Source organism: Pogoniulus pusillus, chromosome 35 (assembly GCF_015220805.1).
Source record: "Pogoniulus pusillus isolate bPogPus1 chromosome 35, bPogPus1.pri, whole genome shotgun sequence".
NCBI lineage: Eukaryota > Metazoa > Chordata > Aves > Piciformes > Lybiidae > Pogoniulus > Pogoniulus pusillus.
Genome location: NC_087298.1, coordinates 8,429,606 through 8,440,536, shown reverse-complemented (window position 1 = coordinate 8,440,536; position 10,931 = coordinate 8,429,606).

Here is a 10,931-nt window from a genome sequence, read left to right as displayed (position 1 = left end):
AAACTGCTGTGCTGTTGATATTATATGGTGAAAGGAAAAAAAAAGAGAACTGCACCTTCTCAAAATTAAGGAAATCCTGCTGTATGTCAAGGAGGCCAGTAAAACCAGTTTGGTGTTGTCTGGGTAAACTGCATCTGACCTCCACTTTTACTTCTTTCCCCCAGCTTCCTCACCTGTAAAAAGGAATGCCCTGATGCACCCCTAGAGAGAAGAACTTGTGGTAACATTTCCGACCCGAACTGTTCTGCCATTCTGTGATTCTAATGCAAAGCAGCTTTGTAATGGGATTTTTCTGCCACATATCTTAATATGCTCTCTAGACAAGTAAGTTCCTGGAATAAAAATCTTGCTGATTAATAAAAAAATAAACCGAAATTATATTTGTTCCAAACGTTAAATGTTAATTACAGGAGACTGTCTGTCTGTCTCAGAGAACAACATGAGAATGTAAGCAGTGCTTTGGCTTCTTGCCTAAAGGAAACTTTCTCCATTTAACCCAGTACAGTATCTTCCTTCTTGAGATGGTTAATGCTCAGAACATGACATCGTTGGAGTAGGTGGCGTGGCTGAGAGGAGCAGGTTGCATTGCATTCCAAGAGGAGTGGCACCTTTTGCATCAGAAGCAAGTCAGACATCCTGCAGGCTCCCTCTGAACAGCACCCAGTTAGCAGATGGCCAAAGTGTGAAACTAGGGTTCCATGTGTCCAGGCCAAACCTACATGGGTGCAGTGTCCCTCATAATTATTTAAAAGAGTGTTCTCCACCAGTGCATTACTCAGCTGAAAGTATTCTAATGAAAATAGGGTGGCTGGGCAAAGCTATTGGGAAATGTCTGCTCAAAAAGACTTGCCAATGGGAGGGAACAGAAACAGCCATGAGGAAGAAAACCAAACCCCAGTCTCTTTCTGGATGGTGCCAGTCTTGCAAAGAAAAACCCCACCAACCAGACTGGAGGAGCTGCAGAGCCAAGTGTGGTGTTAGCCCCTGCCAGGGAATAGGAAAAGTCCTGTCATGAAAGATGAGAGAATCAGCTTATGTTAGAGAGCACCAAATGAAAGATCCTCTGATTTGTGAGTTCTCAGTGAGGATGCCTTGCACATGGCATGTGCTGGCGTTGCTCAGGCTTTCTATGCCACTGCAAAAAGGAAAAGGTGCCTGATGCTCAAAATCTAGAAAAGGAAACAGACACATCTGCTATCCAAAGTGCCTTTTGGTGCACTTAGGAGAGGTCTGGTGCTCTGTCCTACACAGGTCAGGGTATGGAGATACACCACCAAGCTGTTGGAGTTAGAGAGGACGCTCCTTGGCATAGGCTACACCAGACAGCGTCCCATGTGTGGATTCCTCTCTACTGTGTCCTGTAGGGCTCAGGTGAGGCCTGTCTGCCTGTTTTGAGGCAGAGCACATTATACTGAGAACATTTGTTCCAACAAACCTAAAAGATTACCTTTAAGATAAACACAGAGAGAACACACGCTCTGCATTCTCCTCTCCCTTCTTTTGACCCTTGAGTAACTAAAGTCCTATCTTCTTGTATACCAGTTAGTCTGGGAAACTGTCTGAAAGAATATCCTCCTGCCAGGAGTTCTCTACTTTTTATTATTTTAACACAGTTGTTTTTCTTTTCACTTGATAAAGTTAAAATAAACAGTCTCTGGGGTGAATTACGGGCATCAAAATTGGATTGGCATACAAACTGTAGAGCAGTTGGTGGTTGGGAGTCTAGGGAAAAAGAAACAGCAGGTTTTAGCTAGAGGGGACAACAGCTTTATTTCCCTCTTGGTCCTTGACAACTAAGCAGATGTCCTACAATTATTGTTTTACCTTCTGGTAATATAGTGTCTTCTCCTATCCTCCCAGGTACACGACTGGCTCTTTTGCAGATGTGCAGGTACACCTTGCTCGTAGCTCAAAGCTGTCTTAGTGCACCACTAGCTCCATCTATTGCTGGCTGAGATTCAGACAAGTGCTTGTTTCTCCCTCTTAACTATACAGGATCTCTGTTTGCAGTCCCATTTGTGTCGATACAGCTGATGCTCCTAAGAATAGGATCTTTTCTGAGTTTCTCACCTAGGCTTTTTCACACCTGTTGAACTGCAAAGTTTTCTTCTGGGTTGATGCCCTCCACAGATGTCTTGTTCATGTTTCCTACAGCCTCTCAGAGGCCTCCAGTGCAGATGTCATCAAGACCAGTAAACCCTGACAGCTGCTCAGCATTCCTCTGAACATACAATGCAGTAATGGGTGGCATCACTGGGCACAACCACTGTCCCCAGTGTACTGGGTCAGAATAGACACAATGTGATGGTCCTGTTCTGAAGAGCTTGGTAAGTAGCAAAGTATTGAGAAGAACAAAGACTGAAGGAAAGAGTGTCAAGTTAAATATTTTTTTAACATTCTAGACCAATATCTAAAAGAGAGCTTCTGTAGCCTGACAGCTCCCTTCAGCAGTTTCTGTTAGCATGAGGAAGCTCATCCTTGTACTGTCTGAAATACCCTCTTTAAAAACCTAAGGTTTCATACTTTCAGGGTTTACCTTCATCTGGTAGGTTGAACTGTGTCCAAGCCTGAAGAATGTAAACTCTTTTCTTTTCTTCTCTTTTATCTTTTCTTTTCCCTTTCCTTTCCTTTCCTTTTCCCTTTCCTTTCCTTTCCTTTTCCCTTTCCTTTCCTTTTCCCTTTCCTTTCCTTTTCCCTTTCCTTTCCTTTCCTTTCCTTTCCTTTCCTTTCCTTTCCTTTCCTTTCCTTTCCTTTCCTTTCCTTTCCTTTCCTTTCCTTTCCTTTCCTTTCCTTTCCTTTCCTTTCCTTTCCTTAGGCCTGAAGTCTGTTTCTAGCATTAACAAAGCTGCAATCCAGGTTTAGCATCCTACAAGACATCTGCCAGGGAAGTTACATAACACTCTAGATATATTTCTGAAAACTTAGTTGGGCTACAAGGAATGGGAGTGTTTTTTTCCCAACAGGTGGGCATTCAAACTGATGCCTGTGCCTTTATAGAATGTGCAGATGTGGTGTACAAACTCCCAGGTATTTTGGTGTCTGAGTTTACACTCTGCCTTGTTTCCCATTTTCATACTCAATGCTTTCTCTTTGTGTAAGTGCCAAATGACATCTTGAATTCTTGGACCTGGAATGGGGTAGCTTGGAATATTTAACAAAATCTTCAGTAGTGTTTTACTCTACAAAGACTGCACCTGCTCAGTACTATTTTACTCTACAAACATTGCACCTGCTCTTGCAGTATGAAAGGCAAACATGCTGCTTCTTCAGGGTAACAAGCATAAATCATCAGGCAGTTTTTTGCTCCCTAGAATAAAGGAGTTGCAAAAACTACAGTCTTCACAGATCATAGAATGGTTTATGTTGGAAGGGACCTCAAGGACCATCCAGTTCCAACCCCTTGCCATAGACAGGGACACCTCCCACTGAAACAGGTTGCCCAAGGCCTCATCCAACCTAGCCTTGAACATCCCCAGGGAAGGAGCAGCCACAACCTCCCTGAGCAACCTGTTTCAGTGTTTCACCACCCTCACTGTAAAGAACTTCATAATATCTAGTTTGAATCTCCCCTCTGCCAGTTTAAACCCATTACTGCTTGTCCTGTCATTACAAGACCTTGTAAATAGTCCCTCCACAGCCTTCAGATACTAGGTCTCCTTGAAGCCTTCTCTTCTCCAGACTGAAGAGCCCCAACTCTCTCAGCCTACCCTCATAGCAGAGCTGCTCCAGACCTCTGATCGTCTTTGTAGCCCTACTCTGGACTCACTTTAACAGTTCCATGTCCTCCTTGTGCTGGGGGCTCCAGAACTACACACAGTACTCCAGGTGAGGTCTGATAAGATGAGGAATGGTTTTATGTAACAGAGCAGTGTGATGGGCAGAGGGGGTTCATTGTTCCAGCACTTTCTGATGAAATTAGCTTGGCACCTAAACCTGTTTAAGGTTTTCAAAGGACAGACAGACAACCCTGGTAGACACAGTCAGCCCAACAGCTGCACACACAGAACACTCTAGTGCACCAGTGATGCCTGCAGTACTGTTAGGTAAAAGTCAGGGATCCCAGTATAGCACTGGTGGGGGTGTGGTGCCCAGCAGCTTGTGGCTGTGGGATTGAAGCCTACAACTGTGCAAAACAAAAGGTGGCAAATCACCCCTGACACTTGTGTGTGAAATGACAGTCAGTTAGAGTACCCCAAGAACTGCTTTCTTGTGCTGCCAGTAGCTACATTTGTGTCTCTGCTGCACGAAGTCCAGATACCCGAGTGGCTGACTGCATTTACACTCAATGCCTGACTGCAGAACTGGTAGGAGAATATACTGGGGCCCTGCACCATCCAACCCTATATGGGACTGATTTTCATTTGAGCTCACCAGAGGCCATACAAATCGTCCAGGAGCTGAAAGCACACACTGCAGTTGAGCCTGAACCCTTGGCATGGCTTCATCTTATGCATATTCCAATGAATGCTCAAGAGTTCCCAAACTAGCCAGCAACAACTTTAATGTCCCAAGGTGAACTTGTATTAGGAGTGGAGCCAGGCAGAGAGATAATCACTGAACTGGAGAATAAATGCACCATGTGTCTCTCCTCTTCAGAACCACTCTAATTTCCATCATCTTTCTTCAACAACGATCTGTTAACAAACTGCAGGCCAAGAATCTGTCAGAAGAATTTAAATACAATTCTGACAAGATCAGAAGTAGATAGACTAAAACTTTACCAACCTGTGGCCAAAACAAAGCTCATCATGGAAGTGTGTGCTTGGGCAGAAGGTGATCTCTCAGGGACCTTCTTTGTAGTGCAGCTGTAGCTTCTCAAAGCAGAATTGAGGTGTTTAGACCCGTTACATAAAGCAGAGAGTTGATCTGAGTCCAAGAGGGTGTCTTCATTACTTTGAAAACTGCAAGAAGTTGAAGCAGGGAGCAGACAAGTGGTGCAGTCAAGGGGATGACACACTGAAACGTGAAAGAAATTCTAGAGAGTTCCTGAACAGTTTTCTGAACAGGAAAAAAGTTGCTGGCAGAGGTGTAGACATCATAAATAGATTGTCTCACTCCAAATGAGGGGGACAGATGAAGTGCATGGGAGCCCTTCACTGGCTTTCAGCTAAATGCTGTGGGCTACAAACTCAAGAGCCCCTTGCTGTTCTTAGGCTGTTTTCTAGCATTATGATACTCAGATCATTATGCTACTGTCTATCACTTGTCAATACAGTTTAGGAGAAGTGCCTGAATTTCTCGTGTTCTGTTGACAATTGCAGAAGTCCTTCTGTTAGTAGTGTTGGAATCAAGTCTTCATGTTTATTTAGGTTCTGGCAGAACAAGCTGGCAAAGCTATGCAAGTCAGAAGAAGAGGAAGAGAAGTTCAGGTATGAAGAGGTCTCTGTCCCGCCCTCCAATGCATTATTGGATGCACACATGGATGTTGCACAGCTTGGGAGAGAGCAGAAATAAAAGGAAACCTCCTTGCAGATGCCTGTGCTAGTCTGACCAAAACACTGCTCCAAAGCTGCGGAGGCACCCAGGGCTCAGCCAGAACCAGCACGCTTCCTCTTTCTCAGCAGCTGTATTCCTGCAGGTTGGTGTGGAATTGCTTATGCTGGTTGTTTGTAGACACCCTCCTGTCTTGTGACTGACGTGATTAAATCCAGTAAAGAGATGGGTTCTCTATTGCCAGGTTCCTGCAGCGAAACCTTGGGCCATCTGTTAATGGTCTGCTGCGCTTCTGGTCGCGTGGTGCTGGCTGGAGCTCTGCTCTTGTGCGACAGTCACGTATGGAAAGCTTTACCCTTTAATGTGAAAAATGGGCAGACAGATGCAATCTGGGTCTAATATTGTTCTTGTCCTTTTTCCCTTTTGTCCCTCAGAGGCTCCCTTTTGCTGCTGCCTTTCCTCACTCTGCCTGAGCACCAGAGCCCCTCTTCTTACCTGGCAAAGCAGGCACAGTCACTGTTCCCTGAAGTGAGTTCCCTGCCTCAGGGATGTTCCTCAGGATCTCCAGAGGATATAAACCACCTTTCCATAGTGTTTGTCAGTCTGAGAACATGAATATTAACTTGCCCCACTGCTTCAGAACAAACCTCACAGGGATAGCTGTTTGCAAACTTTTTTGTTAGCGGTGACTGCAAGTTAAAGTGGATGCACAGTGGATGTCTGGTTAAACCTGCAGGACCCCTTCATCAGAAAGCTCTGGGAGAAGGGTATCAAAGAGATTTAACGTTACAAAGAGGATCAAAACCAAATGCCCTGTCTTGCTGGTAGGAAGATGGGAGATTTAGGGGTAGTTAGCAGCTTGAGAAAAGATTAATAATAAAGGCAGGTCCTGTTTTTTTTTCCTATTAAAAGTTTCTAGGCTACACAGATTTGCTGTAAATGACGGCACTAAACAACCATGCCATGCCCAAGCTACCCTGAAAGGCTCTCTAATATCAGCAGCTGATGCCCTCCTGCGCAGGGATACAATTGGGTCTGTTCCTCCAGACAATACACCTGTCAGTGGGAAACAGAGAGCTGGCAATTAGCAGGAGAGGCTCTGTGTTTTGCTTTCATCCCAGACAATAAGAAGGGCCTGGAAGAGTGAGATTAAGGCTGGCATGTCCACAAGAGATTGCTGAAACAAACCAAACCAAGACCTGGGGGTATTTAAGAAATAAAACCAGCAAAATAAAAACCTGTTTAAATCTAACTCTGCAGACAAGTCAAGAAAGCAAAATATCATTGGAATAAAATAATTTGCCTTAAAAATATAAGCCTGGGGTTGTGGAGGAAGGACTTTTTTTTTCTCAGCTAAGATGTCTTGTAGTTCTCAGTGCTGTATCATAGGAAACAAAACACCAAGTGAGGTGCTGTGAACCAAAGCTGCATTGCTTAGCCAGGACTAAGCTTAAGAACTGTCACCCATGGAATAGACTTTTTTACTCAACTAATGCAAGCTCTAAGCCCTGGGTAATACTCCATACTCTACATGCTGAATGTCTAGAAGTCTCCCAAACTACTTAACCCAGCAAAGGCCCTGAAAGCAATGCAGTAATACAAGTAGCCTCAGCTGCTTCTTGTGACCAGTACTGCAACTGGAGCAAGAGCAGCTGATCACCTCAGCCACTGTGGGAAGAACTATTAGAAGAAACTAACACGGTCAGCAAGTCTCAAATTGTTTTCTGATGCTGCAGGAATTTTTTTTTCCCAGCACACAGGCATCAGAATAGCCACAGAAGTAAACTAGGAAAATCTTTTCCTTGCTGACAGTTCTATCACCCCAGGCTGAGAAGGTCTGATTGCCATATGCCACAAAGGAATGTGTGCAGTGGGTCTTCAGTGCACAGTTCCACACTGAACTTTCAGCAGTGCACAAATCAGAAAGAGGAGACACAGGTACTCACTGCAGAGCTCTGACACAGCTTCCTACTTGCAAGTCATTGAGGTGACTCAAGTGCTGAAGGTAGGGCACACTGCTGTTGATGGGGGCATGGGTGGGTGAGGACTGCAGGGTGAATTGTGCATTTTGCTGTGCAAGGCGGTGACCTGGTACAGACAGGCTCTTGAGATCTACATGCATGGGGCACTCTGTCCCCTTGGGGAGGTATTGCTCTTCCTCTCTGTGAATTTGTGCCCTCTCCCCTCAGCTTCCTAGAAGACATATCCCTGACATACCAGACTCTTGATGTGAAGTCTGTAGCATCAGGAAGTTCGGCCAACCCTGATGTGACAGACTTGAAAGGAGAGGGGGAGAGGAAATTGAGAGAACTAGACAAATAATGGCATTGCCAAACATGCAGGTGTCTGGCCATGAAAGCAAATCAGCACAGACCACTTATGGGCAGAATAAGGATGCTTGTTTGGAAGGCTGCAGAATTAGCATGAACACGTGTCCTCTCTGTCTCTCTCCTGCAGAGCTGTGAATGTGAAATTGCATCCACAAGCCAAAGTCCAAAGAGCAAAGTGTGCTGTTACCTGGCTGGGCTGGGCTGTGGTTGGGATGTATCTGGAGAGCAGTCTTCCAGTTGATGTCTGCATGGAGGTCAGGAAGTAGTGCTGCTGCTTTGTCCAGAGGAACTGGAAGAGTTGTCTAGGTTTTTCCAGGCACCGCTGCTACTAATAGCTTGATCCATGTGAAAGTGATAACATTTGTTAACAGCTTGCTTGTAGTGACAGATGTGGGACATCCTGGAGTGATGCCTCTCTGTCAGCTGGAACAGCAGGAAGTTGTGCCATGACCAGATCACTGCAATGCAGTGTTAATTGCTTCCTGAACACTGATGAATCTTCTTTTGGGAGACCTGGGAAGGTCCTGCAGGAGCAGAAGCCAGAAGCCTTTTGGCCAGCTGGAGGTCATGGGACAGCAAGGTCTCATTTCTCTTTGCACGTGGGAATCCCATGAGTGTGGGAAGGAAAAGGAGAGGAGCTTTAGCATGGAAGTGTCTGTTCCAGGGCTGTGTAAAATATACAGGTTGAGTATATACTCCATTAGTCCTGCTCCTGTTTCAGTGGTAGTCTGTCCATTTTCAGTATTAAGCCTGCCCCAGACCTCCTTGTGGAAGTTACAAACTCTTTTGCATAAGCAGGAGTGTATGGCACTATTGGTACAACTGGAAAGCAGAAGTGTTTTGGTCCTGCAGAAGCATCTTGGAGTTTTAGTTTCTGCATGTGAGAGGCATCTGGGTCTGTCTGCATTCGTAAGGAAAGTGCCTGAATTAGAGGTCCCTTTTGAAGTACTTGGCATTAGTCAAGAGAGAAGCAACAACTGCTTTACTCTTCTTCCTAAATAAGTAGTTGTACAGTAAAAAATGATTTATTAGAATGGTGACTGTGCTCTCTTGCTTCCAAATGCTACAGCAGAAGCATCCCTTGCAGAAACAAAGAGAAGCATCCATATGCAGATAAATAAGGGTACCACAGAAGCTTTGAACTGCAGAGACAGTGCTGCTATCAAGTGTGAGGCATCAGCACCAAACAGCAGCTTGTGAAGTTTTGAGATGTGTGACAGTGTAGCGTAGCTGAGATATGGCAGGCATGGGATATACTTTCACAGCCCCAGTACTAGGAGAGGGAGGCAAATCTTCTTCACTTTTACCAGTTCTACAAATCTAACTCAGATAAAGTTTGGATCACATTAAACTTCATGAGGAGGATCTGGGTCAGAGAGAGGGTCAGCTTTCTGCAGTAAAAAGTAGGAAAAACAAATGCTGGTGTGGAATAAGATCTACAGCTGGGCTAGGGAAATGTTATTTCGAAGGATAACTCTGCAAGGGACAGGCTTGCAACACAACCTAGTGATCTCTGACACACAGAGCACTTTGTTCCATTTTTCAATGCATCTTGCTTAGACACATGGCTTTCTACTCCACTTGGCAAATATTTGATTTATAAAGATTAACATGTTGCTAGCCCATGTGCTGGGAAGCCCTTCCAAGGGTTGTGTGAAAGATGTGCCTCGAGGATGGCAGATCAGGGTTTACTGCCTGGTACAGATAAATCTTCTTAAAATGCACCTGAGCTGATTTTTTAAATTGACTGCATGTAAACAGAATTGCAACCCATTTGCAAACAAGCTAACCCAGAGTGACAGCGCCACCCAAACTGAGCAACACAATTTGCCCTTTGCTCAGCTGCTTATTAGAGAGATTTACAGACATTAAAAGTACATTGAGATTTTACCATCTAACTGTCCCAAGGTCATATGTCTACTCACCAAGGTCTTCTTGCACTGGATGGACACTTCTTAACTCTAAGAACTCTGTTATTCCTAATTTATTTTGAGATGTTTGAATAGAGGCTGACTTCAGGAAGAGCACTTGCCCCAAGGGACAGCTGACTGCTTGGAATATTTGCTTTGTGGCAATGAGTGCTGATGAGCTACCATCACTGGTGGCCGCAACTGTGCTGCATGGCAAGAAGCAAACAGATGGCAGAGCTGAGAGGTCCAAAAGAAGCATCCAGCAAGGGCAGACACTGCACCCAACTTTCTGGGCTTGCTCAGCAGCCCAGGATCCTGTGATTTTGGGGGCATTTAGGTGTTATTTTAAGTGAAAAGACAAGCAGTTGCCAATTATTAGTTTCCACTTAGTGGCAGTGACCTTTCCTTTAAACATCAACAAAGCCCTCTTGCCAGTGTCTCTAGAGCCAACCTTGATACCAGCCAAAGCATTTGGTCTTATTCAAAAGTCCAGAGTGTAATTGTGGGAGGTAGTTCGAATTTAAATCCAACAAACTTGTCTAGGTGAGGTTAGAAACTCAGGTGTTGTTCCATGACCATGGGGAACATGCATGTGCATAGTGGGTGGTTTATTTGTATGGCTACAGAAAAGAGGAGGGATACTGGAGCACATGGGCTGGATTCTGTTTCTAATGCTCCCAGAAAACTACATTTAGTGCTGTTGTAAAAGGCATTTAATTCTGGCTATGACAGAGGGATCAGTGTACTATCTGTTGGGAGCTCTAACTCTGACAAACCTAATTCAGCCGTAAGTTTGAAAAACACTTGACACTTTTCCTGTGAAGATCTGTGGTGTAAACTTGGCCTCTACCTCATGCCCTTTGCTTCCTCCATCACTGAGGGAAGGAGGATGAAGTTTTTGCCCAAAATGCAGCAAGCAGCAGAGCCTCTCCTGGTGCTGCCATGCTGCTTTGTGAGCCTTTGGCACTCCATGCAGTGCTGTCCATGAGTGCCAGGCTGTTTCCCGACTGGCAGTGGTCACTAAGCAGCCTGAAGCAACTGCCTCCAAGATCCATTCTCCTGTGAGAGATTTATTGCAGGGAGCAGAGGCGCTGGGATGTGGTAATTGCCTTCGTTCCCAGACGAAGATCCTGAAGAACAAAAGCCAGTTGCCTGTGAATCCATGGTGTGATTCAAACATTCGCTTGGAGGGGACCAGTGGGTCTGTGTGCCTGTTGCTGTAGCAAAAGTGAGTGGGCATTGCCCAAAAGAGCAGCTC